General features: G+C 38.3%; 1 long non-coding RNA gene across 1 annotated transcript in view; it reads right to left on the bottom strand.

Moving 5' to 3' along the window:
- Positions 1 to 10,117: 10,117 nt before the first annotated feature.
- Positions 10,118 to 27,942, bottom strand: part of LOC131411943 (uncharacterized) — a 324,554-nt gene continuing 306,729 nt past the window's right edge. The window contains exon 3 of the long non-coding RNA XR_009221676.1: positions 10,118 to 10,271. This is a non-coding gene — a long non-coding RNA (uncharacterized LOC131411943). The remainder of the gene's footprint in view (positions 10,272 to 27,942) is intronic.

Here is a 27,942-nt window from a genome sequence, read left to right on the forward strand (position 1 = left end):
TTTCTCAGGGGACAAAGGGTGCTAACTACCCAAAAGTACACAGCCTACTCAGGGTACATTGTGTATTCTAAAAACCTGTAAGTGCTCTTCTGCCTTCATGAAAAAGATAAAAGCAAGAAAGTGGATTAAATGGACAAACAACAGCCTACTTTAGATTTGGATATTACATTGTCTTCAGCGAAGTGTTTCTAACGTTCTTGAAGTTTGCAAATAATGAAAAGGGTATCCCCCCCATTGAAATCCAAGTAAATACGCTGTAATTGGTTTAGAGTGCCTTTAATACTAGTGTTCTCACGTTTTAAAACTCTTTTTTCCAAGTTTCAATAACACATTGAAAGATATACTCTCTAAGTAATTCTTTGTCCTCAGGAAGACACTCAAATCACTTTTCTAAACTGATGGTCTGGCATCCTTCCAGAACTGATTTAGAAGTTGTGGCTCACACCCCATATCTGAGTCTTCTAACCTTGGCACATTCCTAAGTCCCATGAATAGGGCTGGCAGTTGGGAAGGATGGCTATAAAAAGAGAGAGAGCTGCCTGAATCTAGCTTTGTTTAGCAAATTTTGCTTTCATGAAAATCCTAGAGAGTCAAGAAGACATTGCCAAGATACCTACGAAGATCTCAGTAACCTGTTAGACTATTCCATATGCTGTATCACGCTCAAAATAATTTAAATTTGTATAGTGCTTTATAGTTTGCAAACACTTTCATATTCATTATCTCATTTAATGAATATAATAATCCTGGGAAATATGCAGAGCAAATATTATTATCCCCATTTGATAGATAAAGATACTGAGGCACAGAGGGAGTTCTGTCCAAGGTGAGCCAGCTAATTAATGCCTGAGCTGAGAAAGAAACTCAGTCTCCAGGAAGCAGGTTTGGTTCTCTTTCCACTGCATCACGCTGCCTCCTCAGAAGCCTTTGGCTCCAGTCCATTAGTTTCCAACCTGCTTCTGATGATGGCTAGACTGCCCATAGCACTGGTCATACCACAAAGAGAAGAGATCATGATCACTGTGAGGAATGCCACCGCGAAGCAGAATTCAAGTAGGCATCGGATGAGATATCAGTAGGGAAACAAGTCTCTTTATCCACAGCATCTTAAAACTCCAGCATACGCACTCATCATTTTCACTAATGTGCAATTTCTCTCAAAGCTCTTTGGAGTTAGGGGTTTGCTTTGCCTACTGTGAGAAAGGCATCCACCAAGCTAAATTGGGCCCTCAGGCATGCACCCAGCATTCTCAGAAGCCAATACTGTTTAGATGGAGTCCTTCCATGCACATCTCCCAGGACAGTTTTAGACAGCCTATGAGTATACTTTATTTCCTTTAAAACAAGTAACCTAGAAAATGAAATAACACATATTAGATTAAGCTCTGTCCCATTTGGCTAATTCAGAAGTTAATGGAAGGTCTCTTTCGGTCATTGGTATTGGCAGAGACACATTTAGTGAAACTCCCGTGGGGACTTCACACAGGTACAGTAGTAGCTCTTACCCATAAATTAAGAATGGGATTTAAAGGTAGCTTTTTCCTCTCTAAGAGGGTGCCATTCAGGTTTCTCTTGACAAAGGCCCTGCTCACCAAACTCCTCCCAAAATATAGGGAATGAGAGAGATGGAGAGGGGGTAGAGAGGAGAGAAAAAGGAGAGATTGAGAGAGAGAGCTTTGAAATGGGTACGACATAGGGTGGAAAGAGAAGAATGAGCCAGATCACCAACAAATATAATGGAGGCGCCCACTGTGCATGAGGTTTATGGTAACTAACAATTAACTTCACCTCTTTAAACCATGTGCAGGGCCTAGCACATGGACTGTCTATATTAGAAATTTAATACAGACGTCTGATTTATAATTATTCTGTGAAGCAAATGCTGGTTTTAAAAATAGTGCAAGCAATAAAAAAATAAAGCTTGACTATTCATGACTTTAACCTCAGTCCCTATATTCAAGCAAATATATCCAGAATCAAGTCATTTCCTGAAAACACATTCTGTCTAATCGTTTCTGTGATCTTCTATTCTGTCACAGAATTGATGAAGCTATTCCACCTGCCTGCCACTTTTCTAGGAGTGAGTCACCTTCTGATACAGAATAAAAAATGCAATGACCTCTTCACCTCCTTCTCAAATGCACAATGAGCTGACCCACCATGATGAGATGACTATTCACACTATGAATCATTTTATTTCATATTTTGTATCTATATTTATAAGTGGAGGAAGTCTGTAGATTTTTTTTATTGCATTATATTACTCTCTTTCTCTATTTTTAGCATCAGAGTAATGCTAGCATCATAAAATTAGGTAGTTTTCAGTACTTTTCAATATTTAGGAACAATTTAAAATTAATTGGCTTTTGAAGGTTCCAGGAATTATTTTAGAGCTAATACTTTTAATACTTTCATCATTTTTTTAAAAATCTTATTTAGTTAGTTACTGAGTTTCATCATTGGTTATTGCTTTAATTCTTTCTTTCTAATTATTCTTAAGCAAGTTTGGTAATTTATATTTCTCCAAAATATTTTCATTTCACTGAGTTGTTTAAAATTGTTAGAATACAACTTTGCACAACACTCTTATAATTTTTATTGTCCTTGAATCTATTCTAAAATTCAGGCTCCCATTTCTAATTTTGTTTGTGGATCCTCCTTTATTAAAACTGACAAGTTTTATCAACTAATAAATTAATTTACAAAATAAATTAATAAATTATTTATTGTTATATATAAATATCATATTATATTATAATATATAAATATAATTTATATGATAAATATAAATATTATATTATTATATAAATTAAATAAAATAGTTTTTCCTAACACCTAGAGATTGATTAGTCATTTTTACTATTTTTAGGTTTCTGATTCTTTTATTGTTGTTTTCATCTTTATTACTTCCTCATGGTTTTATGTTTGTTTTAAAATTTGTTTAATTTCCAGAGGTTTACTTTTAATTAATTTTTAGTTATACTTTCTTTATTTCCCCAAGAAAATGAAACATTTAAGGCTATTACTTCACCTCTGAGTATAGCTTTGGCTGACTTTCATAAGTTTTAATATGTAGTATTCTCATATTTATTGTTTACTGAACCATACACAATTTTTTCACATCCTTTGAGCCATAAGTTTAGTTAAATTGTCTTAAAATATTAAAATAATCTTTTTTGAATACTATATAATATCTAGAAGTGAAAGTATTTATTTTTAATAGCATTGATTCCAATTAAGAGGAAGACACTTTTTACCATTATCTGTTACTTATTAATATCTCAGCTTTTAGTCAGGTAGTTTTCAGTTCTGTCTATATTCACATTGATACTTTATCCTACTTTGATTTCCTGGGAGTTTGGGACTGAATTCTAGAGTATAGAAACTAAGAAACCAAGGACTCCAAAGAGAATTTTCCATGTATAATGATTTACTAAAACTCCCAATGAAAACAAACAAAAAAAAAGGACCAACAATTTTCACATATTCTTGCAATAAAGGGCAAGTTTGTTTTAAATAGAGGAATATAGAGAAGAGCAGAAAGAAAAGTGAACTGAAGGTCTCTTTTCCCTGCAGGCAATTATGCCCAAGTGATACAACATCACTTCAAAATGGGTTCTGAAAAAAATACGTATGTTCCTGTGTGTTTTTCTTTTTTTCCTTTGTCATTTGCTGCCTTCCTCCCTCTTTTCTTTCATTTCCTTTCTTCCTTCCTTTTATTCTCCCCACCCCTTCTTCCCCTCTTCAATAGTGCTCACAAACCACTTTCTGCAAGAAGGGCTGGCATCCTTGATTGGATTTGGGGTCTCATTTATATAAAAGAATCAGCTGTGTTCACCTACCTCCACTCACAATCTGCTGCTATTCTAGTCATCAGAAACAGAGTCTCCATCATTCCTTAGATGGAATGGAACCTCCCCTTTTCTCAGCATAAATTCTCTGTCTTACCAGCACAGTCACAATCCAACTAGAAAGCAGGTTATCTCCCTCCCACTGTACTTGGGGATGATTGCTATAAAATATCAAAAGTTAGCACAAAACATTTAACTGCTTTAAAAATCTTGGAAGGAATATTAAACAATAAATTAGTAAAAGAAAATGGCTTAATTGCAATATGCTAGGAAGTCAAATGCCCCTAGGCACAAAAGTAACTGTTGAGGAACAGAATTCCAGTGAAAGCAAAGCAGATGGATGAGGGAAAAGCAGGAAGCTGATCAGACAGCCGCTTCAACCACACGACTCCACTACTGGTCGGCATCTTGCAGGACAGCCTTGTGGGTTAGTAATGAACCCCATTTTACAGACGGAGACTATGGCCATTAGAGAGAGAAAATGACTTTCCCAAAAGTCAGAGCTGTGATTTCTGTCCAGATTTTCAGATCACAAAGAGCCATACCACATCTGTATCTGCTGCCTTGTAAGAATTTGCTCCACCAGAAAAGATCTATTTCCTTGCGCCTCGTACAGATGCACTTCTCTGTCTCTAGACCTTTGGTCTAACTGCTGCAAACTCTGGAATTCCACATATTCTTCAGAGAGGAGGTCAAGTTTCATCTGCCACAGGTCTTTCCATATGACTTCAGACTCCCCTACTCTTCACCCACTACAGCACTGACATGGCAATGAAGCACACATTTGACTTCCGATTGTAAGTGGCTTGAGGGTAGGTACTGCAAGGTTCCTACAGAGTGTGGATGCAGTGGTCAATGGAATGCTATATCACATATCCCCGAAGATTTTAGTTATTGAAGGGCAACATGTGAGGAGAAAAGAAGACATTGAAAATGAAAGAAACCAAGAAGAAGCTACTGACTACAATCTCAATTAACACAGCCCATCAGGTAGGAAGGCTCAGGAAACTGTTCAGGGGCAAATATTCTGAGACACTATCTGCCCTTAAGAATTCACTCCCAATAAGTCATTCTTCATATAAAATCCCAACACCTACAGTTGTATCTTTATCCCCCACAAACACATTGCCTAATGTCAACAAAAACTTCCCTAAATGATTATTCCCAAGTATCTAGTAGCTTTCCACTCATTAGTTGGATTTTGACGATTTAACCTGAAAATTTTATTAAGATCTAAAATTTTCAGATGATTTTTTTCATTGTACTCTGAATTTTCCAATTTTAGGTACATATTTTCATCAATATTTTAATATATAATATTTGAGGGATTGCATCATTTTTCCAATTTTCTACCATAGGATAATGACAGTCTTTCTTGTACTTTTAAAGTATCCACAATACACATTAGTTATAAGGGGTATTGAGTTTATTTCCTTTCTCGTTGAATAAGAGTAAAGTTTTCCCCAATTTTCTAAAAATTGCAATTGCCACATAGGCATAATCAACTATGTCTAGAATTTACACAACACTGAGAGAGGTTATCCTGTGTTTGCTCCCCCAACCTGCTCCAATCATTATTCTACTGTTATACGAAACACATTTGTTTTGAGGAATTTCTGACATCTTTCTAGTTCGTATTGTTCTTCTTCCATATCTGTCTACTTAGTAGGCAGGGAAACTAATTCCCTGGGAAGCACGTTATCTGAAACATACCATCTGCATATACCACAAAGTTTAATTTTTTTCTAAATTTCCCCTCATCTTCTTTGTCGATACCTATTTTTAAAAGTCATTATTGCCTTCCAGCTGTCCAAATTTTCTTCTCATTTTTCTCTTAAAAACTGACTTAAAACAGGAGGTCAATATCTCAGCCATTGTTAATTTCACGCCCTCCTCTTCTCATTTATTCACTGGTATTTTTTCTCTCAAAGATCACTTTTTTTCCTTGATACATTTATAAAAGACCTCCTTACTCCATCTAACCTCTTTTCCTAGCAATAGCTCATTTCCCACTTTGGCGCTCCTTATCTTTTCTGTGCTAACTTTACGTTGTTCTGTCTATATTTATATAGTTCCTGCCTTCTCCACTCCCAGGGCAATTGTCCTGTTATACATGGATCTTGAGCAGCCATTGGGGATGACAGACTGTATTTTACTAGAATTCTAGAGGCAGAAGGGCCCTGCAGCCCCCGTGCTCTGCCCAGCTCTCTCATTGCCACACTGCAAGGGAAGTGTTTGCACTTTAATTATGTTGTTGTAGGCTACCTCACACTATCTCCAATTATGAATCTTAATACTTACTCCCGTTGCATCATCCATATTAGATTTCCTCCCAATGTGTTTTTCAACTAGGAATGGCACCTTGTAGTGTTGTTATCAATGATCACATTTCTAAATAGGCAGTGGAGAGAATGGAAATGATTTACTCTATTAGGGTGAGGTCATTTGCATGCTGCTAAGTGATTTGCATGCCGGCAGATCCTATAACCGTGTTTCTGAGGCTTCCCCACATTTCTCCCTTCATGAGAAGGTGTAGCTTATTTTGCTCATTATAAAACTGTCCTTTACTTTCCTCTCTCACGCCATTCCCTCCCACTACAGAATAATGCACACTCACACAAGCATGGTATGGCAAGGTAGTGTCTATCTTCTGAGCTAATGTTCTCTTTGGCGTAATTCATCATCCCCTCTGATTTTTCAGGGCTGGTGACAATGGTGACTCCCCTAATATCTGAATGAAGTCCTTCATAAATATTTTGCTGAGTGATTGATATCTCCTCTAGTTATTCTTCTCACACCTCTTCCCCTCCATATATAACAGATGGGATTCCATCATCAGAAGCAGATGTTATGGAAAAAGGAGCAGGAGACCGGAAGCTCTTGTTCTAGCCCGAGCCTTGCCATTAACTACCTCTGCGATCTCCACGAGTCACTTAACCTCTCTGGGTCTCCATTTCTATATCTGTAAACTGAAGATGAAAATGTCTTCTTCAGAGGCATACTAAGGTGATGAGAAAAGATATATATGCGAAAGTGCTTCCTAACATAGTTTGATACTCAAATTTTTGATACCTCTTAGCTAAATCACGTTAACTTTTCAAAATCAGATGAACTATAAATTATTTTCTGTTTCACCCATCACCCATATTAGCTTTTCATAATAATAAACAAAGAAACACACTTCTAGGAAGGTCAGTTACATTTCGAGAAGTTCCTCCTAGGTGAATTGTCAGACGCTGAACAAAAGGATAATTTTAACCACTCCCACCTCCATCCCCATCCACGTCTCATTAGCAACACATTCTCGTCCTTTATTTATATAACTTAGGAGGGACTCTGCATGGAGAAGGAAGGTTTTTGCTTGATTTTTGACTGAGCCTCATTCCTTGAAGTAAGGTGACAGGGCTGCTGTGGATCTGGAAAGCATTTTGGAAGTAAGAAGCAGGCAAATGTAAATCTTTTAAACCCCTATGATAAGCAAACTCTCCTCAGTTCAACATATAAATATAAACACTAAATCAAATCAGATGCTTATACATTTTTTAATCCCATCATAAAACATTTTGTTTTGACAGCTTGGTAATGTAAAGTAAAAACACCGACAGCCAAAAGAATCAGCATCTTTGCCTGCCTACTACCTGAAAGTCTTTCCTGTAAATAAATAGCAAAAAAAAAAAAAAGTATGTTTATGTAAAGGGAAACACTGATTTACTAGAACTGATTGCTTCATAGTCTAATTACTTTTCAACTGGCTGTTCCAAATTAAGATGTCATTGATGGCTTTTGGTGATATATTTCATTTTAAGCAAATTTATTCTATAATAGAGTACATCATAATGGAAAGCAGAGTTCCTACTCTTCCCTCCTCTTTGTAGCCTGATATCTTGACAAGTAAATTAAATTTAGCAGTTAAAATGCTTCCATTAGTAATTTTATTAAGTTAATTAAAGACTCTCTCTTTCTGAATTTTAACTACCTTCCTTTCAGAACAATGTTGATTTCTTTTTTCTTTTTTTAATTTCATGTATTTAGGGACTGCAACATATTCTAGGGCCAATCAACAACTCTATCCATATTACATTTCTGTGGGCAAGATGCTACCAAGCAAATCATGGAAAAAGAAGAAATAGCTCAAAAGTCTTTGAAAGAGATGGTCTGTTTCATATCACAGAAGAACTAGGGTTTTAATATCTTTAAAAGAAAGAGGAAGAAGAGGAGAGGGAGAAAAGAAGAAAAAGGAAAACACACTGTTTAGACTCTCTAGGTTTTTAGGAAAAGGCATAACTACTAACTAGTGTCTCCAGACAAATAGGGCAAGCCATGAATAGTTCAAGTAGAGTTTAGTTATAGATGGAAAGAGAAGAATGCCAATTCTTTTTTCTTAATAAGTGTACAAGTAGTACACGTGTTAAAAAAAGATACTGAAGTTGGTGAAGCACATGCTAAATAAAATCTTGGGTCCTCTCCAGGAGCTGGCATTTTAAAAGCACCCAAATATTTCTAAGAGATTTAGGATGAAAAGAGTTGCCTCATTGACCATTGCTTGTTTCTTGTGGTTGGTATGCCTAAACTCAGGAATTTTAGAAATTATTTTTAGAACTGGAAGGGAGAATAGGGAAAATTTTATCTTATTCTCCCATGTTAAAGATGAAGAAACTGAAGGCCAGGGATTAATAACACCACCACCAACAACAACAATAACGATAGCAACTATAACAACGGTGGCTAACATTTATTGAAATCATCCCTGTGAAGTTTCACATACATTATCTCATTAAAAAGCTCCATGAGGGAGATTCTTCTAATGCCCCAGTGTTATAGATATGAAAAATAGTAATGCTTAATGAAGATTAAGTAACTTGTGCAAAATCTGTATGACTCCACAGTCCCATGTTCGTAACTAGTGCACATTATTACCTTAGATGAATGACTTGGGGTCATGCAATTAGTTAGCCTTTCCTCCAGGGCTAAAGTTTAGGACACTTGCTTCTCAAATCTGCTCTTTACAAACTAGGCCATATGAAGAGAGCTAGAAATCCAGTGGTCGAGCTGAGGCTTGGTCATTGAGAAGACACTATGATTTATTTTAAAAGGAATCCCATTGCCAAGGTGCCCAGTGGAACATTTGCTTTATGAGTGAAACTTTATCAAAGGCTGCACCCAGGTGTTCAGACCCAAAGTGATATTGCATTTAAAATTAGGGGATTCCACCCTTTACTCATTCATTGAAGAAACGGAGATCCAAGAACACAGCCCATAGCAATTACTATTAACACCTCTCATCTTCTCTCATTTTCTGATATCCTGCCCGCCTTGAATAGCTCATTCTGGGAGTTCACACACTCACTGTTCAATCTCTACCATCCCTCTCACCACCTCCCACCACCTCCTCAAATCCTCATGTTACATCTTTGTTCAGTACGATCTCTCACGTTCACGTCTCAGGTACCACGCCCATCCACATCTGCCCTTTTCCTCCAGGGAAATGAATGCCTTTCCTAGCTGTGTTCCAAGCTCATCCCTTTCCTCACGAGAATAGGTCACTGTGATTTTTTTTCCTTCTATTCTTTCCTATTTTTCAGATTCTGTTTCAAAAAAAAGCCCAAGAAAGGAATCTGGCAACTCATAGATGCTTCCTGACAAGACAGAATAGATGAAACCACTAAACTATTTAATAGGCCAGAAAAGAGAAAAGATTGAGACCACTTCATTCATATAAGTATATTACTCCCCTACTTTTTCACACTGGGAAAAGCTAAAATGACAGATGCCTACCCCAGATGATCTTTATATATTCTGGGGACCCCACCCCACTTTCTTTCTTTTTTTTCCCTCAATATCAAGATAAACAGGGTTTGAGAACTTTATTGCCCTTTGCCCCTGACTTGATCCCTTGTCATCCTGGAGGTAGGTTTTCAAGATGGCACTCCACAATCTCTGAAGCACAAGAAATTAGCAAATGTCCCCAGGAGTGTTTTTTGTGGAGAATGTTTCCTTTACTAAGAACACCCTTCCCCCAAAATGATGTCTTTAGAAAGAATCTAGCATTCTGCAATATTTCTATAATTAATAGCTAGATGCACAGGCCCAGAGAAAAAAGAGACTGGATCATCCAGTAGGTTTTTTTCATTAGAAATGATCCCTCCTGCCTTGACCCTTAGCTGAGAAAGAGTACTACTTTTAGCTGGGAAGCATATTTTCTGTATACCTCACCACATAGCAAACATGTTTTCACTAGAAATTTACCTCTTACCTCTTGATATCCTGCCATTTACATTGCATCTACTCTTTGCTGAGGAGCTTTTTCAATTATTTTGAACATCTTGTTGTTTTTTATGTGGAGTTCAAGTCCAGTAGTGAAATCTGTTTCATATTTGTAATTGGTTTTCAGCTCTGGAAGAAGCCCAAATTGGTAAGTCTCTGCAAGTGAAAAAGAAAAAAACAGAATTTAGTTATGCAACCTGAGCTTATAAAAGATGAGAGAAGATAACTCAAAGTGAAAGGACTTGCAAAAATAAACATTATGTCCTCTCCTCCAACCCCAGTCATTCTGGCCCAGCATTCAACTGGGAGTGTGATCAATTAAATGTATAGAACCAAAAAGAGCCATTGGGATCGTAAAATTTTGTGGCAAAGTCCACATTATTTGTCACACAAAAAGAAGAATGTGTGATTTTAAAATAAAATAGAGAAAGAAGCAACTAGTTTGATGCAGTAGATGTAGCCAGCCACAGTTGTGAAAGATTCGATAAGCTTCTTCCTACTTGTCCTTCACCCTGGAGGCTTCTGAAGAGGCCTGAATATCTGGCTTAAAGTGAGTGATGCTACTTGAAATGAAAAGCAAGGAGATTGCAAATCACTCTTCTGCACAGGCTTGGAATAAGCTACGGCACAGCTGATGGACAGATTCAGGTATTTAAGTGAGTGTGATTTCCAAGCAACGATTTCTAAACCCTACATTGTTGTTGACCTCCATCATGTGATTGGACATGTTTACGAAGGCACATGCAGTAGAATGAAATGCGCTGGAAAAAATGCTGAAGTAATTTTCCAACACCACAGCAGTATTCCTGGAAAATGAAGCCACACTACCCCAATCAGCAATAGAGTCCACCTTCTCACCTTTCTTCTGCTTAATGGTCTGAGTCCATTCCAGCAGAGGACCTTTCTGTTCTAGGAATCCATCTGTGGGATTGGTTGGAAGAAACCAAATGAGGTAGGTAATCTAATGTGTGTGCTCAGGTAAGGCTAAGAACCAAGGAAGGCCTTGAAGAAATGGTACAAGACTATACTTTTGTCTTCTCCATGTCTTCCTCTCTTCCTTTTCTTCTTAAAGGCAAAGATATCTGGAAGGTAAAAACTACCCCAAAAGAAATCTTTTTCTCTGTGATTTGATTGGCCAGAAAGCAAAAGCAAAGCACTCAATCAGCAGCCTTTTAAATCAAACACAATTAACTACATTGAAATATATGGTCTACAATTGTACATTCAATTAAATAGCTAAAAGCAATTTGTAAAGATTGAAAACCTCAATGCACACTGAAGCTACATAGGTCTGCTCAGATTTCCTGCTTCTTCACAAAGGTCCAAGATAGTTACTTCCTGAAAAATTAAAAGCAGAAATTTTTGTTGTCTAGTAGGCAGCCCTAAAAAGCTTTATTGTAAATTAAATCAGATATTTGCTTTGAACCTTTTCTTGAACCTTGTCAGAGAGAAAACCAAAACAGTACTAAAAACCAAAGACTATTTTTCATGATCACTAGAGCAATGACAGCCTGTAGAGAAGCCTCACCATCTCTCTATTTCCCATTGGAATCATTTCTGGGACTCCACTTCATCTGTTCCTAAGTTACATTCTGTGATATATTTCATACTTATATGCAGTTTTACTTAGGCCAGTTGAAGCTACTTCCATTTGAACCCTTGGTGAGAAAACAATGTTGATAACAGCCATTAGTTAGAGCACAGCTATCTATAATTATAGCCATTCCATTTGCTGGCAACCTAGTGGTGAAATTTTTCACATTCCACTTAATTGTATAATGATTTATATACACATCTATTAGACTATAAGATACTCCAAGGCGGAGACCATCTTATTCATCTTTAAATCATTATACAGCATCTGCCATAATATTGGGTATGTTGATCTTAAATGGTGAAATAACAGAATGAATGAATGAATGAATGGAGCCAGGAATTAATATTTAAATACAGACGATGATTATTTGTGTTATAGTAGCACTGTACTGAGAACTGTCTGGAGGAGTTTTCAGAGAGCGACAGAGAAAGCTTGGCTGACTATTCTTGGAGAACACGTTGACTGTTTGTTGGATGGAGACAGTTCACCAAGAAAGCAGATTTTGACCCTTCAAGAACTTGAATGTGATGATGAGTTTATGACAGTTCTAAAAGCCAACATACGGTCGGTGGCTAGATTGTGGTTCTGGACTGAGAGGCTTCCATTTGGAAGGCAGACAAGCATTTTGAATTATGGGTCTAATGAAAGTGTCAATAGCAATCCTGTTACTGGAGGAGCTGTAAAACCCTGCTTAATGAACTAGGCAGGGACACAAAAACACAATGGTCTAAAATGCACTGTATGAGAAAATGATAATTGGCCCAGATTTCATGTACAAGATAAAATGCATAGGGATGATATTACCACTGAATAATATTATAGCCCTTCAGGGGACTGTTTTGTTAACAGGGTTTGGCTCAGCCTTTTCGATCCTCCTTGTATGAGTGGAGATGTACTACACAATCGTGAGCTGTGACTTGAGGAAAGAATGTCAGATGGTAAAATTCCTATCATAGACGCTGACAAATGTTAATGACAATACAAAGGGTTCTGGCCTCATCAAGGGTTCATTCTTATTTGCGAGGCATCATGCAATATAGGATAATAAGCTAAATGGCTTCCCACACAAGAGGAATGGGGGTGAAAGAGAAAGTCATTCTCTAATCTTGAAGTCTACTTTTCTAGACCACCAAACATCAACCAGCAAAGTAAGGCAAGACAAGGCCAGATCTGCAGCAACCGGCCAACAGCCACTTACTTCCACCCTGAGAGTTAGGGAGTTACTGAGGCAGCCCTGGATATAGAAGAGAGCATTGAACTTGGAGTCAGGGGACTGAGATTTTAGTCTTAGCTCCGCACTGACTCTGAGTTTGAATTTCCTCATCTCTTAAAAGGAGGGTGGAGGTGGAGGCGAATTAGGGTGGCACTTCAAAACTTTAAGGGGCTTACAAATGACCTGATGATTCTGTTAAAGTACAGATTCTGCCTTGGTTGGTCTGGAGACGGCCCAAGATTTTGCATTCCTAACAAGCTCTCATGTTATGCTGATGCTGCTGGCCCACGGACCACGATGCTGCTGGCCCACGGACCATGATGTTGCTGGCCCATGGACCACAATTTGAGGAACAGGTGACTAGATAGTATTTCTCAACTTGAAAATTCTATGAAACTACCAAAGTCAATAATAATCTGTGGGCTATTTGTTATTGCAAGTGGTAAGAGAGAGACAATTTTTGAGCTTTGGGTATTATCAACAAGTCGTTTTGTCTTTTCTCTTTTCTTTAAGCTGCTTTATCCTAGTTAGAAAACTATATGAATACTCTGTCCTTTAAAAAGATAAATTAGTCAGGAATCTTTGCCAGTGAACTGTTGATACAGTTAGGCTAGCTAAATACTGTTTTGAACCAATTGCTTTATCAAATGGGTTGCATGTAGAAAAATAAAACGGGGAAAACCAGAAATTATGAGTTGAAATGGTGGATCCACATCCAATAAAATAAAAACAAAGGGGCTCAAACGATGTTAAGTGAGGCATAGTGACTGTGTAAAAAATACATTCACATAATCACAGTAGCCACAGGATGAAATATGGGACGAGGCTTCTTCCTTGCACAAACAGTATCCTAGGTGTTTAGCCTGTTAAAGGCAACCTAGAAAGCTATAATCTGCTGGGTTCTTTCCGTAGATACTTTCTTCCCCACTGCCCAGGCTTAATTTTTAAGATGCATATGTCTATGTGGGAAGGAGGGAGGAGTACAGTATGAATCCATGGCTTAGAAAAGTATTTCACAGGGCCGGCCCCGTGGTCTAGTGGTTACGTTCTGCGAGCTCTGCTTGGTTTCTGAGCGTGGACCTACACCACTCGGCGGTGGCCATGATGTGGCGGCGACCCCGTACAAAATAGAGGAAGACTGGCACAGATGTTAGCTCAGGGTGAATCTTCCTCAAGCAAAAAAAAAAGAAAAAAAGAAAGAGGAAGCTTGGCAAAGGATGTTAGCTCACAGAGAATCTTCCTCGGGAAAAAAAGAAAAAAAGAGAGTTCTTTCTCTTCCTTTTCTCCTTAAAGAGAAAGCTTTGTCTAGAGAAAAATCAAAGAATTAATCTGTGAACAAGAATTTAATGAGCTGATATTATGTGCTTTATGCTTCATATAAGCTGTCTCTTTTACCAACTACTATGAAGTAATTATTATCATCATCCTCAGGTGTCACAACTAGAAAATGGCAAAACTAGGGGTTTCATCCAAGTTCATCTGACTTAGAAGTCTGCACTCTTCACATAACTTGTAATATAGTTGGGGCGAGGAGGAGGAGGAACAATATTTTTTAAAATTATGGGGAAAAGACTGTGTTTTTTAAAGTGCTAAATTATGGATACCGTAAGTTGTAAAGAAATCAAGAGAAGAGAGAATTTACTCTGGTGTTGGATCAAGGCTGGTTTCATGGAGAAGAGCTGGAAGTGGGCCCAAGATCATTCATTCACAAAACATTTGAATGGCCCATGTAGAAAGAAAGTTGGATAGACAGCAGACAGATGAGGTAAGAAGATGAAGCATCTTGAAGAACGATGAAAGTGATCAGTGTTTGTTTTTGAGAACAGAAGAGTCAGAAAGACTCTGTAATGCAGACCAGGAGAAAGCAACATATGGAAAACTGTTTTTCATTTTCAGCATCTATTGGGTACCCAAAATACATACTGCCAATGGGCTGGGGAAAAGGGAGCATGTGTTGCTAAGATAACCTAAAGGCAAATCGTGAATAAGCTCAAACCTCCCGCCAGACAAAAGCCTATTTGTAAATTACTCCACTTAATTTCCAGGTCGTGACTGCCTCTCTCTGCAAAGCAGTTTATGACATTCTCAATTAAGAGTTTGCTATAAAAATGAATGAACGAAGTATCTCAAAACTGCTATGAGATATTAAAGATGACTCACTTTTAAAAAGTGGTTTTGTTTCCTGTGTTCTGGATAATGCATTTGAGAATGTAGTTTCCAGCCTCACCCATCACCCCATTGTGAAATCAAATTGAATGACTCTCTGCTCTTAGAACGATCGCTCATTCAAATGCATTCAATAAATAAAGCCCAAACACAATGAGGCACTTTTCATAGAGCATCCCAGAGAGCTAGGGCCTGGTCTCTCTCACCGTATGAAGCTGAGATTGAAGTAAATAAAGCATTCACCCACACTGACTACATAATACACAGTGACTTACTATTTACTAAGCTCTTGTGTGTACATTATCTCATTTGATCCTCGCAATGACCCTATAAGAAAGATACTGTTGGTTTATTATCCCTGTTTGACAGCTATAGAATCTAGAGCTCAGAGTGGTCAGTGATTTACCCAAAGTCACACAGCAATCCAAGCAATTAAACCTTCTCAGCCCATTCCTTCCCTACTTCTCCAAACAGGAAACATGTCTTAAGTACAAAACAATATAATTAGTAGAACCATTACCAAGACTGGGCAGAATATTTAATTCACTCAGATGTGCCTCCGGTGATTTTGTATATACTGAGGAATTCATTTTCTACCTCCTGCAATTCTGTGAATTCCACCCCAGATAAAAGGTCATCCAAATATGATCCTTGCTCAGAGTTATGGAAATGTATGCAGACTAAAAGAATACGGGCCAAATGCAGAGTAAAAATATCAGTGTAACTCCCAGTGCCATTTACTCTTGCTACCTCAAATCCTTTTTGAAATTAGGCAGGTTATAAATCACATAGAAATATAAAAATGTAAACTCTTGCTCCTAAATTCAATTATCATATATCGGGGGGTTCATGAGTGCAGTAGGTTGGAGAGCTAGTAAAACAGGACTGAAATAGGGATGGTGGGCAAGCCAGAGAGAGATAAAGAAGTTTTTTTAAAAACTTTTCGATTTACATCTACAGAACATACTGAAAATTATCTGACAAGCAATATAAAGTACAATTTCCCCCAAATCAACATCTTTTCAGCCTCTAGTCCTATTCAGCCAGAATTTGGTTCAGAGAGTAATTAGGAGACAAGCAATTAACTTCTCGTAAAAGTCAGTCTGTGGTCAGAGCTGTGCAAAGCAGCACCTAGAAGCCTTGTGCTCATGGAAGGAAGGGGTTAAGGGAATTAGGGGTAGCTGCACTTTTTTGCAAACACCATTTCGAAAGCAATCAAGGCCAGCCCTCTCCTTCTTCATTTAGGCCCTGCTTTGCTTCTATCTTCATCTCGGCTATGGAATCATCTATGCAGCGCAGATCCATCCAGAAGCTACAGATCTACCACACTAGCTGGGCTCCCACATCCACATCCGCTGTTGAGAGAACTTGTTGGTTCTAAGGGCCCTCTTCCTCAAAATTTCTAATTCCTTTCTCTCCTAAATTACAGTGTATCTATTCACCTGTATATAACTGTGAATAGCTACAGAGTTTCTGAAAAAACAAAGTTACTTTATTACAGACCCTTCTATTTTGGGAGTCATGGGGCATCAAAATTATATCAGTTCATATTTGAGGAACTGCATTCTTGCATGTGCTTCTAATAACTAATCTATATGATCAAATCATCCAAAGACACCAAAGGGTCTTTATTCTTCTCCATTAAAAACAAGAGACAGAAGTCACGATTCCAAGGTTTATTCTTCAAAAGGTAGGTGACTCAGAACTAGGCTTAAATTACCTGCTGTTTTTAGATATCAGGAAATATAGTTTTACCAATATTTCACCACACTTTCAAACTTGATTTAAAAAACAAAAACAAAAACAGTATTGCTCATGACCCAAGCTATACAACTACTTTGCATTAAAAGCCATGTTGAGGGTCTTTAAGCCATTTTAAGTGTTATGACCAGTGGCTTCAGGAATGAGGTTTTGTTTAGATAACACAAGACCTTTGTCGTTGATTGAAACCTGGCTTGATGCCTCTATACATCTAAATAATTAGAAAAAATGCATTTAAATGAGAAGCAGATGCTGTCTCCAGGTTTCTATTTTCACTGGACAGAATAAATTGAAGCTTTCATCTCTGCGTTTACTCTTTGGATATGGTGCATACCACATAAATCATTACTTAAAGCATAGGGTGTTCCTTTACAAAGGCAAAGGAAATACAGGTCTTCTGGAGTGCTACCCGTTCCTTCAAAACACTTTCTGCTCCAAGAAAACTAAACAGGGTTATTTATTCTCCATTACTTCTTCCTATGTGTTCATGCTTGGTCCTCAGCCAGTGGATCCAAATAGAATGGTGGAAGGCTGGTGCTGAATACAGGGATGGCAGGCCCTGCTGGTGATCCGTAGCTTGTAACTGGCAGCAGACAACAAACATATTGCAAATGTTCAATGTTCATCTTATCAGATGCAGAACCAATGAAGAGGAAACTATATCCAGGCAAGGAAAAATAAAGGACAGGACATCACAGAGTACCTTTGAAAACAGAGAGTAGTTTTCTTGAGGTTCATCTCTTTGCTATATCAACACTCTAGCAGGTAGAGTACATTTTCAGTTTCTCTTCTCAGCTAGGAAGTTACACACTAGGTTCCTGAGACAATTTTAAGTGCTTGAGATGTCTAGATGGAGGAGCTATGTAAACACAGGGCAAAGGGCTGCACAACTTCAAAGCAAAGCACGTGTAGATGGAATCCACAGATTCCACAGCTCGGTCTTCTGGGTTGATAGCTACAGTGAGACAAGCCAAATCAGCTACCTAGCCCAATGAGAATTAATGGGCAGTGAAACTATAACGTAATTTACTGAAATCACTTGTTCTCTCTCAACACCCCCAATGCCCCCCTCTTCATTCTTTAAGGCTGTCTTGCTCACCATTTCCCCCTGCAGGTCTAGCATAGTTTCCGGCACATATAAGTTATCAATCAATCAATATTTGTGGACTGACACTATGAGTGGATAAAATGTAAATGTTTATTCACTGTCCTGAAATAAATACCATAGTTTATGAATTGTATGAATACACAAAATAAAAATAAAAATAGTAGTTGCCACCTAAAAATCACTCACCATGCATCAGGCATTGTGCTAAGAGGTTTACTTACTTGCATTATATTAATTTTAACACTCAGAATGATATTAGAAAGTAAGTATTATTCTCTCCATCTTATATGTAAGAAATCGGAGGCTCAGACAGGTGAACTGACTTGCCTAAGATGCAGTGAATAAGTGACAAAACTTCCCAGTCTATCTTACTCCAAAACCCTTACATATTCTGTAAGCACTGCATTATTCTGCCCACAGGGTTTCAAAGGTTTTGAAAGCTTATTTTAAGACAATGTGCTACAAACTTAGATTGAAGGTAGAAAGAAAGAGTAAAAAGTTCTACCAATTAATTAGCCCTTGGAATATCAGAATCAGGTTGTCCCCACGTATGCGGTGAAAAAACTGTTCTTAGAATCGAACTGAATGATCCAAATGAACAATGTGGTCTTTCAACATAGAGAAATGATTGAAGAGTTCAGCCATATGAATTAGGTTGCTGTGAAATAAACCAAGGTGAAAAATTCATCCAGAGCTTTTGATCTGAACAGACATTGAAGCAATTCTCTCCCACATATGGACATATAGATCCAAAATAAAATAATACAATGTTAGAAATTGGAAACATACATGTTATCACTGTGGCTGCTGCTGTTGCTGCTACCATTATGAATGATAGTAATTATTATTGTTTTCATCATTATAGTTAAGATTTATTAGAGCTTGCCCTACACCAAGCTTTTTGATACGTGCTTTACAGACGTTTTCTCATTTAATCTTCAAACAACTCCCTGAGGTTTGCAATAATTAGTACCCCCATTTTCCATATGCAAATTTGAAGTTAAAGAAGGGCAGTAACATGTCCATGGCCAAACAGCTAGTAACGGTGGAACCAGGCACAAAACCAGGTCTGTCTGCACTGACCTCTGATCTTACCAATACTACATTGTGCTTCATTGATTTCTACACAATCACCCTGCCTGCGGCCCTATAATTTTAATTTTGTAAAATATTTACATATATCATACCTTGGTTCTACTGCCAACATGAGCTTGGGGAAAGTAAGTATCACCATGGGGTCTTCATTTTGCTAATGTAAAGATAAGCAAATATTAAAATTCAAAGGTATGAGGGCCAGCCCTGTGGCATAGTGGTTAAGTTCAGACTCCCTACTTCGGCAGCCTGGGGTTTGTGGGTTCAGATCCAAAGCACAGAGCTACACGCTGCTCATCGAGCCATGCTGTGGCGGCATCCCACATACAAAATTGAGGAAGACTGACCAGATGTTAGCTCAGGGCCAATCTTCCTCACACACACACAAAAAAAATTCAAAGGTATGCCGTCCACAAATTCCATGGGTTTCCTTTTCTCAAATTAGGACTATTGAAATTTTTCTTTTTCTTTTTTAAAGTATAGTACAAGGATAAAGAGCTTGCTATGAAAATATATGGTAGTAATTGCTAATGATGGGCTCATCCTATACCATGCTCTCCATTCAAAAGCTGGTATTGGATTTGTCTTGGGAAAAATTCTACTGTATTTTCTAGATTTCTTCTTCTAAATAGACTCTGAATAAAATGGAATATTTTTCTGGCAGCATTTTGAACCCTCAGCTACTGGGTCTAGGTGAAACCTGAAAATACAAGGGCTTTCCATTCATGGAAAATGAGATGAAGGATAAAGCTAAGTGACCTTTTAAGAACACTTTAAAACTATATTCTGTTTATTGAGTTCACGTCTTGGTCCAAGGTTCAGAATGATATTCATTTGGTATGAATAGGTTTTCTTCTCAAATCATTGTGAAGAAAATTATTATTGCATGAAAATACTGTATAAAAGGAAAAGATTCATTTCAATGTTTCGGGGCCACACATGCATTTAGGAACTGGGAGATACAATTCTCCCTTTGGGTAGCTGTAAGAATTGGGGAAGTCATTTAAATTCTCTGAGCCTCAGTTTCCTTTTCGTAAAACATAGGGCTGGATCTAGCTTGTCTCAAAATTACTATGGAATTAGAAATCTATGATTTTTTCAATCTACATTAGATTAAGCATTTACATGTGCATTTACACTGCAAATAGTCACATAAGAACTACAGAAAGCCTCTCAATAAATTCCTAGGAAATAGTTTGACAATGTGACCAAATTATAAACAGCTCTAGTTGTCTAACACATATAAAAAGGGAACAAGATTTTTCAACTTGGGGCAGGAATAATGATTATCTCAGCCTTTTTAGATTTTTCTCATTGTCCTGAGACATAAGTATCCAGGAAATAGAAAGTAGAAATTCTGCGTGTTTACTCCTGATGCTGATAACATCTATATTTGACATTCTAGAATAACAACATCACTAGTAGCAACTAAGATATGCATGTTTCAGAACTGAGAAACTTTTAAAATCCCCTTTTAAGCAATGTGGCCACAGAAGACTCTTAATAATTGATTATAGTTGATTTTAACCTTGTCCTAACCTGGGCAAAACGGCAAAGCCAATCATCTTTGCCCAGATGGGGTATGAAAAAAAAGAGCCCCCGGTCCACATCTTTAAAAGCTCCAGCCATGAGCAGAAGATAAAATATTTAGTCTGCCAAAGCCTTGACCTCCCAGTTCCAGCCAGTCTTGAACGTGAATTGATTTGCGACAAGGCATCCGGGAGATGATTACAACAAAATGCACTGAAGCTGGGCAGCCTTTCCTTTAACAGCCCAGCAGCCCAACCTGTTTATAACAGCAATCGCTCTAGACGCAATACCAATTCCTGTAACCGACGCCAGAAACGGATAGCAGCAGCAGAGTCTCCCCGGCCGTGCAATAACAACAACAAAAAAGCACAGCCAGTCACACGGGAGATGCTGGCAGTGTTTTCCAAAGAAACCCCAGTGTTCAGGGACCCAGACACAATCAGACACCCAATTCTACAGTCTAAAACAAAAAATCCTTAGCAACAGGAGGTTGCACGTTGAGACAGAAATCACTGTAAGCTAGGCAATCCGGGATCACATCTGTGTTCTGTCAATGAAAGCTGAGCTATCTTGGGCAGGTCACTTCACATCTCTGTGCCTAACTTGCTTTGTGTGAAACAGTGCTGCCCAATAAAAACATAATGTGAGCCACAAATGTGAGCCCATATGTAATTTTAAATGTTCTAGTAGCCACATTAAAAAGAAAGTTTTAAAAAGGCCAATTAACTTTAATATTATTTATCTATTTTATTTATTTTTTGGCGAGGAAGATTAGCCCTAAGCTAACATCTGTTGCCAATCCTCCTCTTTTTCCTGGGCTAACATCCGTGCCCACCTTCCTCTACTTTATATGTGGGACGCCTGCCATAGCACGGCTTGATAAGTGGTGCGTAGGTCCACGTCGGGGATCCGAACCTGCGAACCCTGCGCCTCCGAGGCGGAGCATGCGAACTTAACCACTACACCACCGGGCTGGGCCCTAATCTTATTTAATATATCTAAAATATAATCATTCCAACATGTAATCAATACATAATTATTCATGCAATATTTTACGTTTACTTTTGTACTAAGTCTTCAAAATATGGTGTATATTTTACACTTATGGCACATTTCAATTCAGATTAGCCACATTCCAAGTGCTCAATAGCCACATGTGGCTCGTGGCTACCATATCGGACAGCATGGGTTTGAAAAATGAGCAGTTTGGACTAATCATCTCTAGGGTCTTCTCTATAACATGTCATGATGATTCTAAATGTCACTGCTGCCCTTCATTTTAAATCAGCTACAGTTTGAAAGTGTAGATGTGGCCTGTTGGTGGGTGAGACCAGGATGTTAGAGTGATAGCAACTGTGGCCACAAGTTTGAGCTTAGCAATCAGTAAGGTCTGTGCTGACGTGTGGACATGCCTTCAACCCTATCCCTGATCAGCTGTGTTACACCAGTTAGTCATAATTAGTGTAGGCTGGGTGGACAGAGTGGGTGGTGGCATAAATTTTCATGACATAGCCCAACATGTTCTGTTAAATGAAATGATAATCAGCATCCTCATCATTTATTGAGCACTATTTATATATCATTCATGTTACATATACAAAATCATCTAATAATCCCAACCCCTCTTAGAAGTGGGAATTATTAATCTTGTTTAGTAAGTGGGGCGCTGAGCCTTAAAGAGACTAATTAGTCTGCCCAATGTCAGACTCCTACAAAGCACGATGTGTGGATTTGAACCCAGCTTTTCCAGACTCCAAGACTAGTCTCTTGACCACCGTGATATACTGCTTTACAAATAATAGCTTTTAGTCTTCTACCTCACTCCTATGAAGGTTTTCCAAATTGTAGACATAGTGAAGAAGAAGTATAGAAAGGTTAAAGATGTTGCTTTCACTTTTTAATGACTGAGAAAGTCAGAAACAGTACAGCAGATGATCACATTCTAATAAACATATACTCCTCTTCTCTCCCAGTCATGCATACCTGCAAATGGAAGGAAGGAAGGAAGGGAAGGAGGGGGGGAAGGAAGGAAGGAAGAAAGGAAGGAAGGGAAGCAGGGAGGGAGGGAAGAAGGAAGGAAGGAAGGTAGGAAGGAGGGAAGGTAGGAAGGAAGGAGGGAAGGAAGGAAGGTAGGAAGGAAGGAAGGCAGGAAGGAAGGTAGGAAGGAAGGAAGGAAGGAGGGAAGGAAGGAAGGAGGGAAGGAAGGAAGGAAGGTAGGAGGGAAGGAAGGAAGGAGGGAAGGAAGGAAGGAAGAAGGGAAGGAAGGAAGGAAGGAGGGAAGGAAGGAAGGAAGGAGGGAAGGAAGGAAGGAAGGAGGGAAGGTAGGAAGGAAGGAGGGGAGGAAGGAAGGAAGGTAGGAAGGAGGGAAGGAAGGAAGGCAGGAAGGAAGGAAGGAAGGAAGGTAGGAAGGAAGGAAGGAAGGAAGGTAGGTCAACATTCCTAGTGAAATGTGGAGGAAGCTTCCTTCGCACACTGCATATGCCTACGCTCAGAGACTCGTGCTTAAATACACACTCCTGCCATCTCCTCGTCACCAGACTGTCAATGTTAAAAGGAAAAATTTTAAATACTTAGATTTGATATATTTTCAAGAATTTTATATAACATCATATTAACCATTTGATAGTCCTTTCTACGTTGGGGAAATGGTCAGGCATGGAAAATAGGACTGCATAAAGATATTTCTGTTACATTATAGGCTCTTTTTCTTTTCTTTTCTGATGTTTGAGGGTATAAGAATGGGTCAAATTGGTAATTGGGCAGTAAATGGTTTCTTTTGAAAACCTCATGCGAGCTGCTGTGTTAACTTCATTTAAAACCAACTTTCCTATGGAGACGTTTGGGAAGGGCCCAGGGGCCAATCTGCAGACAGCTCTCTATAGCTGGGCCATGACATGCCCGTCACTTATGAACTAATGTAGAATCACAAAGTCTAATCACCCCTGTGTATTGTGTCTTGACTTCATGAATCATTACTATCATAGCTGCAGGGAGACCTTTCTTCAACTTGGCCAATCACATATTAACATTTTATGTACACAGGATGATAACAGTTTATACTTATGATATGCTTACTCTGTACCAAGCCCTGTTCTGCATGCTTTATGTGGATTATTTAGTCCTCATCAGATAGGCACCCTTACTATGCCCATTTTACATATGACAAAACTGAGGTAGACACTGCTCATAAACAATAATAAATGATACGGTTCCCATTTTTTTCTTATCCTGATCTTCTAGTACATTTCTCACAGTTTGCTTAGCAACTTCCATCCAGCCATAACTTCAACTTAATCTAGGCCTTAGTCTATCCATCATTCTCGATCCTATCACAAAGTTCTGTGCTTATTGGTGGTAGAGGAGGGTTTTATGTATTCTGTCAGTTATCTATTACTGCATAATAAACTACCTCAGAAAGTTGTGGACTAAAATTAACAATTTTATGTGTGTTTTACTACAATTTAAAATTTTTTTAAAAAATTTAAGTCAAAATAAAAAGTAAAAACAATTTTATTTCCTAATGATTCTGTGGGTCAACAATTTAGACTGAATTCAGCTAGACAGTTCTTCTGCTAGTCTTACCAGGGGTCATTCACACAACTATCAGTCATCTAGTGGCTCAACAAGGGCTGGATGACCTAAGATGGCCTCATTTACATGTCCAGAGTTTGGTGCTATCAGCCGGGCCACATGTCTCCAGCAGGCCAGCCACTGCTTGTTTTCATGGCAACTGCATTCCAAGTCCCAATCTGCAAGCACGTTTAAAGCCTCTGCTTGCATCACATTTACTAATGCCCCCTTGACCGAAGCAAGTCTCGTGGTCAAAACCAGGATCAAACTCGGAGGAAACTACACAGGGTAAAAGTTCATAGCAATCTAACATATAATAAACACCTTACATACTCTTCCTTCTCTTTCAAAATGGTCAAAACAACTCGAGCCCAAGCAGAAAACTGAATAAGAGAAGGAAATCCAAATGTCCTATGAAGCCAAGAATATATCAAATTCTAAATTTGGCCTTAAGTTTGAGCCTCAGATGTAAATGAATACCAAGTCCCATATTTCCACTGAAATATATTTCTTTTCATAGCATGTTTTGGAAAGATGGCCACCAGTTTTGTATTTAAATGAAAAACAATATTTCATTTGAGGGCAAAACAACACTGAATATTTTTTACAAGACTCCACTGGATGACGACAATGGCTAATGCTGTATTTTTGCCATGGGAACTTTTGTTTTACTGAACCACTAAAATTACAATCAGATGTGCTCATCTTCTGTTGAAGTAATGAACAATGGTATGTCTGGGAGAGAAATTCAAAGTGTATCATTTATCTTATCCTATTTTCAATTAGGCCGAATAAAGTACAAAGTTGGTTCCAAACTACATCACAGAAACAGGGTGAGTAAATTTATTATACCACTAGAGTGCTAATCTTAGCAGATGGTAGAAAAAATATTTTTAGCATGAAATATGCTAAAGCAATAAATCTGAACAAGGTGGATCTTATCAACTAATATCTCCCCAGTGTGAGGTAAAACTCCTGCATGACAACTCAGCATTCTTATGAAGTCTGGTGGATGTGGTTAGATATGGCCCTCAGTGAGAGAGAAAAACAACAAAAACGAGGATCAAATAAGAAAACAAACCATACACCCAGGGCACTGCATTGAATTGAAAAAATAGAATGAAGTGACTGTGCTATGTTTTAAATGCTCTTGAATTTTATTTCTGAAATAATGCCTACTCCAGAGTCCTGTCAGTTCTCCATTTGGGAACTTTCCAAATTGGAAAATTTACAAGAGGTCTCTATTAGGTCAGTTTTAGAGCAGAGGTGAGCACACGCAGTCACAGGTTGCTACACATCACCATTAGCCAAGGCAAGCATCCAACAAGAGAGCCCAGGGAGAGGGCTCTTACAAACTGGGCTCTGGCCTAGGACACCTGAATGAGAGCTCCCAGTCCCATGGATGCATTTGGCTCATGCTTCTTCCGTATCCAGCTGCTAAGCCCAAGCAGACGGAGTAGGTTGCTCCTTCAGAATAGACAGCATGGGATACTCAAGAGTTCTACTTTCACAGGAATATGCACAAAATGGAAGGGTAAAAAGCAATAGAATTAAAGCTATGATATGTTTGAGAAGTCTGTCTGAGAGGTAGTTGAGCTAGATATTTTTCAGGATGACCATAAACTATGCGTTTTATAGCCACTTTATATCTGATTAATGTTTATATTCCAAAGATGTGATGTGTTAAGAGTAGATCAGAGTGGTGGTGGGGATCTGGGGTCAGAAAATAAGGAATTCATGCCCAAATCTGCCAGTAGTCTTCCATGTTACCTTGAACTCATTACATGGTTTCTCTGGGGTTTAAATTAATTATCTACAAAATAAAGGACTTGAACTCTAGTGTCACTACATAAAGAATGAGTGTGAAGAAGAAGGAATGAGTCAGAATCATTAGGACGAGTTGCATTTTAGGTGAGCAAACAACAAACAGGACCCAGTGACTCAGAAGTCTAGGCATTCTTCTTAATTAATCCTGGCAATATGTCGAATTATTTGAATTATGCCTCGTTCAATCACTTGAATTGAAAACAAAGCTAAAACCAATAAGATGTTGAAGAATTTAGTCTGGACAAATTATGAGACACCATCTTAAGTTTATTGTAATTTCCATGGTCTATACTTTTCATAGTAATAGAGGTAGATGTTAGAAATTAATTAAGAGTTGAGAGAGTTCAGTAGAAAAACTACTCTTGGTTGGTGAAGTGTGGGTGGGGGGGAGTGGGTACAAACCTATGCAGGCTACTCCTGACTCTTTCCCCGGTTATCTCCCCATGCAGACTCTCTTGCTTGAATATCTGTTGCCTCGGAGTTAGCGCATCATTTATAGACATAGACAAAGCTCTTGTGGGAAGGTGCGATTAGGGAGGGGATGAGGCACATGTGTTGCTGTCCATGGTTCTGACCATCCTGCTGCTGTTTTGGCTGTTTCTCCTGACCATAGGATACCACTGATGACCTTTCTCCAATTTATCCAAAATCGAACAAGGATTTCTGAATTAGTTGTGGAAGAGACCGGGTCAAAAGGTATGGATAAAGACAGGAAGAGACATAGGCACTGAGAGATTACAATGGAGAAGCAAACAAACAAAAATATGATGATATTTTAAATAATCACAGGTACCATAAATAAAACCACAAATTACCATGGCCCAAATATGAAAGTACTGAAAGAGAGTACAACATTTGTGCCCAGAGCTACATAATTCTGGCAAAACCTGATATAAACAAACACATTTAGGTGAAAGGTGAAGAAAATCAATTTAGTACAATAAAACTCATTGGTTGAATTACACCAAAGAGCTTACAACTTTCTTTGGCTTCGTATTTTCCCTCTTGATGATATTTAGCAATTTTACACTATCATAGAACAAAGAGAATAGTTACCTATTTCACATTTCATGGAGATAATTCCATGTATATTTGGCAGTTTTACCATGTTTTCCAAAGTATCCCTTGAAGAAATAAGGGGTGGGACTTCCCTACACCTCTCAGCTGTGTTTATGTGTCTCAATCAGGGAAATGGCTTGTGATAAAGAATGCTAGTTGTACCCCAGTATCTGTTCTCCCATTTTCCCATAGCAGTAGAATATTCAGTCAGGAATCCTCAGAATTAAGATTACATTTCATAGTCTCTCAGCAGTAATGGGTGGCAAAGTGATTAAGTTCCAGTCATTGAAATGAAAGTGGAGATGTCCTTCTGCCATCTTAAAGAATCCTGTCTTGAGAGGGAGAGAGAGACAAGTGTCTCTCCTTTGTTCTCTTTTTCACCCGTCCTCTATCTTGCAGCCTGCACTGACAATGCTACTGGAGAGCGTGAGGTTGAGGACTCTAGTCTAGGGGTGGTGGAGTATGGAATTGGAAGGACCAAGGGTGAAACAGAGCTGCCATGCAGCCCCGGACTTCATTCCTCTAGAATATCATGTCAGAGAGAAATACGCATGTATTTATTTCCCCTAAGCCACTGCTATTTTTTTCTGCTACTAGCAGCTGAACCTAATCCTAATTAATACACTATTCATCAACATTTGATGAACACACAGCAAATACTGGCTTATGTATACTCAATCAAAAAAAGGAATCTAAAGAAAAATAACAAACCAACAAGCAAAAGAGTTCCATGAAGTCCTTCCATTTGTACACGAAGTAGGAATCCCCAAATATTTCCAAGCATTGAAACTAGAGTTGCTTTTCATCAAAATAAATAAATTAAATAGCCTTTCCAAAATAATATATTTACAACATGGTATTTCCTAAGAAATCATTTTCTTCTTCCAAACATTCTCCTCACTCT

This window comes from Diceros bicornis, chromosome 12, assembly GCF_020826845.1.
Source record: "Diceros bicornis minor isolate mBicDic1 chromosome 12, mDicBic1.mat.cur, whole genome shotgun sequence".
Taxonomy (NCBI): domain Eukaryota; kingdom Metazoa; phylum Chordata; class Mammalia; order Perissodactyla; family Rhinocerotidae; genus Diceros; species Diceros bicornis.